Source organism: Ipomoea nil, unplaced genomic scaffold, assembly GCF_001879475.1.
Source record: "Ipomoea nil cultivar Tokyo-kokei standard unplaced genomic scaffold, Asagao_1.1 scaffold1317, whole genome shotgun sequence".
Classification (NCBI taxonomy): Eukaryota; Viridiplantae; Streptophyta; class Magnoliopsida; order Solanales; family Convolvulaceae; genus Ipomoea; species Ipomoea nil.
This window is the reverse complement of record NW_017617745.1, coordinates 1,582,453-1,589,434: the sequence shown is the minus strand read 5'-3', so window position 1 is coordinate 1,589,434 and position 6,982 is coordinate 1,582,453.

The window sequence follows — 6,982 nt, the reverse complement described above, 5'->3', positions numbered from 1 at the left end:
GAATTCATTAGGTTTGTCTCAACAAAATCACCCTTTCTCAAAGAGTTATGAATTCATTAAGAGTTGTAGCTCAACCTCACAAGTACACACACTGTCGGAATGACCAACTAGTGTACTATTTTGTAACTCTTTCCATGGCTTCGTTTGACCACAGAAGTGGGATCCACCATGAATTCATTACCACTTGGACTTTAAGTCCTTCCAATGAGTCAGCGACTAATCCTCATAATTTGCCCTCAAGTAAGTTGATTCTCTTGACCAAACTTACATGCACTTTGACGAGTACTTCGTTTACTCATAAATAATCCCTTGAGATTTTCATGTTTAACATGAAACATTCTCTTTCATCATTATTCTCAATACCATAGAGAAACTTTAATGAAAATATAAGGAGTTTATTACCCCCACAATGCAACACTTACAAATATTTTTGTCAAATGTATTTGATCTCTTACCCAGACTGATCTTTGGTGCCCAACATTAGCTCCTTTGTAGACTGAGTTTTGCCAATTTGCTTTGTGGAGGATTATAAAAGCATCGCACTCTGCCTGATACATGCTCAACAGTTGAATATATTTTAACAACTTGGTTATCTCAATTGATCACAATTACCCTTTAACTAGAAATTATAGGTATTTCAATATGACTCAACCAAGAGTTTAAATAATATATATACAAATGCTCATTGTTAATAAGCCATAGAAATAATGTTGTCCACATGCTACATCAAGTTGAACAACATAATCACAAGTTTCACATCATATTCTTATAAGAAATTAATCTCATACACAAGGAATATGTTTGAGCTCATATTTATTCAGAAATATCTCTCAATAATGAGACTCCAGAGTTGTCACTTGCACAATTTTTCCTTCACTTGAAGAAATTAAAAACTTATATAAAGCATTCATAGGATGCAGATCAATATTACTATTGCAGTACTTCAACAATTTCTATTGCAAGGCTTTGATTGTTTAACAACATCTGCAAGTCAACCTCATTTCAGGTGAAGATCAAGTGGCACTCTAACTAGCCTGCATGATCAACGCCCTACTTCTTAAGTACTCCCAGGTCGAGTGGTGAAACCGAAGTTTACTTAAAAACCACCTTCCTAGACAGAGTATTCAAGAGTGATGACTTTTCCATGTTCTCATTAAATTACAATTGAAGCCTATGCACAAATTATTTCAATCAATGTCATTAGTATTCAACATACTAAAGAAGCAAGTACTACTAAGTAATCAAAATCTAGGCAACTCAACTAGAATTCAGTACTAAGAAAATCATACTTCATGCGAACCCTTAGAACTAGAGAAAATGAAGTTACTCAAAAAATAACTACTTATTTAAAGAGACTCAATACTCATCTTGTTCTGTCAGATTGACTTTTCCTAGTTTTGCCCTTGTGATGGTAGCACTGGTGTGCTCGGTGTCCTTGCTTTCTGCACGCAAAAAACCTTCCTTTGAACTTCTTGATTTTTCTACCCCTTTTGTTGTAAACGGTTCTGACACTTTGATTTTCAGTTTCATTGGCACCGTACTTTTCTGACAGTGATTCCCAAATGACTTTTGCCGAGCCTTATTTGACATAAATGTCGAACAAATCGTCATTCATTTGTGACAAAAGGTATCCTCTGGCTGCAGCATTGTCATTTCTAAACTGCATCAAAGTTACACCCAGTTCTTGACCCGAAATGTAATTTTAAATTTTGACTTCCAATTGTACCAGCTATGGTCTCTCAACTTTTAAAAACTCACCCAATTTAGTCCTCTGTTAGGTATTAAGTGTACTCAGCTTCACAATGGAGGGCATTTTCGTCCGTTAACCTATTTCATGCCTAATACACCTGCTGGTCATTGTTTATAATCCATATGCAATTCTAGAAACCTTCTTCTTCACCTGCTTCCAAAAACCCTTGAGTTCTAGGCTTTCTTCATCCTCTAATTGGTGAAAATTTGCCACAACATAAACACATTGGAGGCAAAGTACTAAGCTTTCCTCTTCATCGTCATCATCTTTGCCAAGTCAGAGGTACCACTATGGAAATGCAATCCCTACGCACATATAAAATTGTGGCAATGAATGGAGCATTCAAACCTCTTGGAGTAACGAAAATTCCAGTCGTAAGTTCTGTTGGGGAAAAGCGCAACGTCAACGCGCGATCTGGAAGCCTTTTAAGAAGCACGGATACTACTGGTATGATTGAAAGAAAATCTGTGCCGTGTTATAATAACACTACCTTAAAAGCGTTATTTGCCCGGTAACGGTGCAGATAGAACCCAGACACGCTTTCGACAGGCTACACAGACCAACTACGGATAGCTTGCACTAGCAATCACGTAGGCGAACCTCACTATTGCTCAGACCTTAATAGGCAGACACAAATTATATATATTATATATATAATATAATATATATATTAATTCTTACATAGAAAGAAGGAAGAAGCTTTTGTGTGTTTCTAATGAACAAAGGAAGTATGCTATATATAGTAATATAGTCTTCACTTCTTGGCCACTAATGTCCAAAAGAAATGCTACACGCCTCATTCTCAACAAATGATATTCACTCATTTTGAGTGAAAGATGGCAGCCACATAAAATGTCATACTAAGGGCAAGGTATGATGTGGACCAGCGCATAAGAAAGCTTTCATCTTTGATTTTCCCAACAAGTTTTGGGTTTGTGCAGGGAGCAATGTTTGTCTCACATATACAATTTTTCAATTTTTCTTTATTTTTAATTATTTGTCAATTTTTGGCAGTTTTGTGAGCATACTGGAATCTGTTGATAGGGTGGTGTGGGATGTGGATTCAAAGAATGGTTTGATCCTCCAATGTGTCCACGACCGAAGAAGATAATTTTTGGGTTGCTAAGAACTATTAACAGAAAAGATGAAGAAATTGAGAGGTTAAATCCAATGGTGATGTCCTCCCAAGAACTTGTAAGTGTGGTAAAGGAGGAGGCCTTAGGTGTATGATTATCTGTTTTGTGCTAATTATTTTAGCATTTTGTTTGTTTTATTTGTACTTTAACACATATGAAATGGGTAGCCACATTTGGTTTGTTTTACTTGTACTTTAACGCATATGATATGGGTAGCCATAGTCGTAAACTCCCTTTAGCAAGATGTACTGCTTGGTAGCTTGGAATTTGGAAATTGTAGCTATGGTTTGTACTAATTTTGGAATGGAACTTTGTAATATTGTACTACTGTTTTTTGCACTACTATTTTTTGCACTACTGGAACTTTGTACTATTTTTTTTGCACTCTTTGAATGTCTAAACTGAAAAAAGAAGGCACTAGTATAATGCAAATATTACACCAAATTCATTGTCAAATATCTAAAAGAGTTACACCAAAATATATAGCAAATTATATTACAGCATTGCTACACCAAAATATATATCAATCCATATGAAATCTATCTTACAATAGATCTAATACATTATATTGCTACACAGGTGAAACAAAAAAAAAAGAAAAAGTCCAAATCTTATTCATTGTTAATTGGGTCTTTGTTATTTCCAAAGTAGTTTCTTTTGAAAGTCATTGAAGCTCTTGTCATATACTTCTTCTTTGCTCCCTGGTGACTTTTCTTTGGAGCAGTAGCAGATTGTTAGGAACATTTTGTAACTAGATTTTGATGATACCAAACTTAGGAGTTTAGACCCCTCATTTTGATTTCATTTTTGTAGTTCTTTTCTATGACGAATCGATACGCAAAACGTTAGTTGGAAACAACGCAAGAAGCTCTTATAGAGATCAACTCGTGTTGACTTCACAGTAACCCGAGTTGATAAGTCTTCATTAGTTCGTTATCAAGATCGAAGAAGAGAAGATGTGAAGACAAGGACGAGGGGTTGCTAAAGACCGAACTCTGGAAGGGTCTACCTCTTAGGTCAACTGTAATTTTGTATATTCTCTTAATCTGGATATTGATTTAGTTCCTTGCAAACTGAATAGGTGACTGACAAACTCAGATTCTCAATCAAGCAGTCATTCATATTGATAGGCAGATATTGCGTAATGCGGAAAACTAAGGCAGAAAGTAAATCAACACATATGTTTGTTTACCCAGTTCGATACAGTGTGTATCTACATCTGGGGGACGATCACCGATGCGTCCAATCCACTAACTCAGAATCCAATGTACAAAGGTAGAGAAAAAATATCTCGCCCAAGTGCCCCACACAAGGTCAGTACCCAGTCTACAAAGGTTTAGTGGATTGTTGAAGTCGGAGAGCCACGCATTCAGAAATCCAATGAAATCCCTTCAATTGGAGAGCTAACTCTGATGCAGTCCGCTTCAATGACACAATCTCACGTTGTTCCTACAACTGAGTGATCTTCGCGTCCAATCGTTTAAGCAACGTTGATACTTCTCAAGTTCTTCGTAATCACCATGAACTTATTGTCTTGAGAAGAGGCATGGCAATCAGAGATGTGTATTCGGTTTAGTATAGAGTGTTGCGGCTTCAATCAATGCAACCCTAACTTCTGAACGAATAAGTATATATATATATATACTTCTTGATTTAGACATTTTCCAAATATATCTCTGGTTGTAAAAGGTCTGACTTTTTCTGAAGAAAGAAATCTTGAGATTCGGTCCATACCTCACAAGATGATTCGTTGATATTCTTTCCAAAACCATCATCTCATAACCGCGTGCCAGCTTTTAGAAACTTTCCTTTATCAGTCATTCGGTGGCTTGATCTAGAGGAGCGTTTGTTGACTTTACTGATCAATCAATCTTCTTCAAAAACGGACAGACACCAAGCTAAACCCTATCTTAATTTGCCATAATAATATTGCCAATTATATGTTGGGGTTTTTCATAAAGAAATAAAACACTAACAAACTCCCCCTTTGACTATTATTTGGCAAAACAACTCAACTAAAGATAGAGAAGCAAAAGTATAATTAAAGAGCCAGTACTGGCAACAGTTATAGCAAAAAGAATTATTATTTGATTACAACCCATAAAAACATTAGCACACAACTCGTGCTGGATAAGGACATAGATCAGACCATTTCTTCACAAAAATGCACAGACAGGGCCAGCAGGTACTTCAACCACCACAAATACCCCCCTGAGTATAGTATTCCCCCTTTTTGCAAATGATAGGCAAAGGATTCGTTAAGCATTAGAGGGACCTCCACTGTTAGACTTTAAAGCTTCACCATCAGCAGACTCAGAAAGGCTCATTCGCAGTAAGACAATTGCCAGCTCTGTGCGAGCCACGTTGAGCTGATTTGAGATAATGTTACTCACAGTCTGCAGCTCAGACACACGAGTCTTCAATCGCAAGGACAGCTGCAAATCTCGACCGTAGGGGGTGTCGTCAATAGTATCGGCCTCAGAAGTGTCCGGAGCATCAACGGGCCTAACATCCTTGATGTGTTTGCCAGTCAGTAGACGTGGATCCACAGTATAAGGAAGCTTAACCTTTTGTTCTCTAGGATGAATCAAGGTGAGGAAATGATAGAAGATCTATTTCCCTAGATCAACGGTCATCTTGGTGCCAACTCGAAATAGAAGTGCAGGTAGAGGCTTACTGACTGTATGAAAATGCGCAGATGGCAGCCAGTTGTGCAAAGCAATCCAGTGAAGGATAACAAACTTGGAGGTGAATTCAGAACTGGACAAAGCATCATTATCACCTGTAGGCTATTCATACCCTACTCCTCCAGTGAGGGTCTTAGCAACCAGATCCCAGTCAGTAATTTCATCTTCATCAACTGTCTCTAATCCATAATACTGGTTGATCACATCAGGACCAAACACATACCAATTACCTCGAATGAAGATTTGCTTACACTTCTTGCTCGTCAGATCATCAATTTCTTCATTCAGGTTGCAGTAGAACTCATATGTGAGCAACTTGGAATAAGCACATACAGATGTGATTGTCTTCAGCAAACCAACCTCACGCAGAAGGGGCAATACATCACACACTGAGTTCAGCTGATTCTCATCAATCGATCTCTGTACAATCAACTCTCGTTTCACCATCGTAGGCCATTTATCTTGGGCAGCATCAGAGACAAACTGTGTCTTGTAGACAGAAGTATCAGGACTCTCCGGAACTTCAATAGGAGCATTCTGTACATCAGGGGTAACACTTCTTCCTCTTGGCTTTGTAACAGCTTTCATTTTCTTGCCTTTTGTTGATGGACCAACTGCAGGAGCTTTACCTTTAACAGACGATCCCAGGTTCTTGAATACTTGTCTGACAGGTTGATCACTTTCAGCTTTCTCAGGTTCAACAAATCTTCTTTTCTTTTCTGGCTGTGTAGACTCTGTAAGCTCATCACCAGTATCCACAACTACTTTCTCTAGAACCCCCTTCCTCTTGGATTTCCGAGTTTCTCGAACGGGTGAGCTCTTTGTAGGACTTGGTGACACAGAATTGCTGGTCTCAGACCCATGTGCAGTAGATGAGGCCATATGTTTGGTAACATCTCTGATTTTGAAAGATGTGGAAACTGGGTGAGTATCCCTGCCACTGGTAGAGACTCATTTTGTTCAGAAGGTGGGGCTTTGGAACCATACACTGTCTGTTGGAAGAGGTCGTGGTTGTATCACTTTGTAGGGCTCAGGTACTGATTCAGAGGGTAAATTCGCAAAGTGGCGAATATGTTCTAGACTCTCAGCCAGACTAAATGATGTATAGACAGGAATGGCAACATTTGGATCAGATGTATGGGTATTATCAGAATGTTCAGATGGGGGAACGACAAACTCATTAAGAGAAGGATTAACTAGACAGATATCAGCAAAGTTCTTGACAGAAATTGTGGACACAGGGTGAACATGAATTATAGCTAAACAAGTATCAGAAGATACCACTTCTACATGTACTGACTCATCAATGTTATCAGATGAATGGGGCAAGCTTATCAGACATAGGCACATCAACAAGTTTTTCATCATCAGTCATATCAACAGTAGACAAACGGGGTGGAACATCAGAT